The sequence below is a fragment of the Asterias rubens genome, chromosome 2, assembly GCF_902459465.1.
Source record: "Asterias rubens chromosome 2, eAstRub1.3, whole genome shotgun sequence".
Taxonomy (NCBI): Eukaryota; Metazoa; Echinodermata; class Asteroidea; order Forcipulatida; family Asteriidae; genus Asterias; species Asterias rubens.
This window is the reverse complement of record NC_047063.1, coordinates 12,932,779-12,935,137: the sequence shown is the minus strand read 5'-3', so window position 1 is coordinate 12,935,137 and position 2,359 is coordinate 12,932,779.

Below are 2,359 nucleotides of genomic sequence, written 5' to 3'. Positions count from 1 at the left end.
AAAGAAGCTTGTTTGCATACGGAAAAATACAAAAGGAGCTAATTTGCATACGAAAAAAGACAATAGAATTGCTAATTTGAATAGGCAGAAAACGCTAATTTACATATGAAAAAACAAAAGAAGCTTGTTTGCATACGAAAAAAGACAATAGAAGCTAATTTGCATACGAAAAAAGACAATAGAATTGCTAATTTGAATAGGCAGAAAACGCTAATTTACATATGAAAAAACAAAGAAGCTTGTTTGCATACGGAAAAATACAAAAGGAGCTAATTTGCATACGAAAAAAGACAATAGAAGCTAATTTGCATACGAAAAAAGACAATAGAATTGCTAATTTCAATAGGCAGAAAACGCTAATTTACATACGAAAAGACAAAGTAAGCTAATTTGCATACGAAAAAAGACAATAGAAGCTAATTTGCTTACGAAAAAAGACAATAGAATTGCTAATTTCAATAGGCAGAAAACGCTAATTTACATACAAAAAGACAAAGTAAGCTTATTTGCATACGGAAAAAGACAATAGAATCTAATTTGCATACGAAAAAAGACAATAGAATTGCTAATTTGAATAGGCAGAAAACGCTAATTTACATATGAAAAACAAAAGAAGCTTGTTTGCATACGGAAAAATACAAAAGGAGCTAATTTGCATACGAAAAAAGACAACAGAATTGCTAATTTGAATAGGCAGAAAACGCTAATTTACATATGAAAAACAAAAGAAGCTTGTTTGCATACGGAAAAATACAAAAGGAGCTAATTTGCATACGAAAAAGACAATAGAATTGCTAATTTGCATACGAAAAAAGACAATAGAATTGCTAATTTCAATAGGCAGAAAACGCTAATTTACATACAAAAAGACAAAGTAAGCTTATTTGCATACGAAAAAAGACAATAGAAATTCTAATTTGAATAGGCAGAAAGCGCTTATTTAAATATGGAAAAGACAAAAGAAGCTTATTTGCATACGGAAAAATACAAAATAAGCTAATTTGCATACGAAAAAAGACAATAGAATTGCTAATTTACATGTGAAAAACAAAAGAAGCTTGTTTGCATACGGAAAAATACAAAAGGAGCTAATTTGCATACGAAAAAAGACAATAGAATTGCTAATTTGAATAGGCAGAAAACGCTAATTTAAATATGAAAAAACAAAAGAAGCTTGTTTGCTTACGGAAAAAGACAAAAAAAGCTAATTTGCATACGAAAAAAGACAATAGAATTGCTAATTTGAATAGGCAGAAAACGCTAATTTAAATATGAAAAAACAAAAGAAGCTTGTTTGCATACGAAAAAAGACAATAGAAGCTAATTTGCATACGAAAAAAGACAATAGAATTGCTAATTTGAATAGGCAGAAAACGCTAATTTAAATATGAAAAAGACAAAAGAAGCTAATTTGCATACGAAAAAAGACAATAGAAGCTAATTTGCATACGAAAAAAGACAATAGAATTGCTAATTTGAATAGGCAGAAAACGCTAATTTACATATGAAAAACAAAAGAAGCTTGTTTGCATACGGAAAAATACAAAAGGAGCTAATTTGCATACGAAAAAAGACAATAGAATTGCTAATTTGAATAGGCAGAAAACGCTAATTTACATATGAAAAACAAAAGAAGCTTGTTTGCATACAAAAAAGACAATAGAATTGCTAATTTGCATACGAAAAAAGACAATAGAATTGCTAATTTCAATAGGCAGAAATAGCTAATTTACATACAAAAAGACAAAGTAAGCTTATTTGCATACGAAAAAAGACAATAGAATTTCTAATTTGAATAGGCAGAAAGCGCTCATTTAAATATGGAAAAGACAAAAGAAGCTTATTTGCATACGGAAAAATACAAAAGAAGCTAATTTGCATACGAAAAAAGACAATAGAAGCTAATTTGCATACGAAAAAAGACAATAGAATTGCTAATTTCAATAGGCAGAAAACGCTAATTTACATACAAAAAGACAAAGTAAGCTAATTTGCATACGAAAAAAGACAATAGAAGCTAATTTGCATACGAAAAAAGACAATAGAATTGCTAATTTCAATAGGCAGAAAACGCTAATTTACATACAAAAAGACAAAGTAAGCTAATTTGCATACGAAAAAAGACAATAGAAGCTAATTTGCATACGAAAAAAGACAATAGAATTGCTAATTTCAATAGGCAGAAAACGCTAATTTACGTACAAAAAGACAAAGTAAGCTTATTTGCATACGGAAAAAGACAATAGAATCTAATTTGCATACGAAAAAAGACAATAGAATTGCTAATTTGAATAGGCAGAAAACGCTAATTTAAATATGAAAAAACAAAAGAAGGTTATTTGCATACGAAAAAAGACAA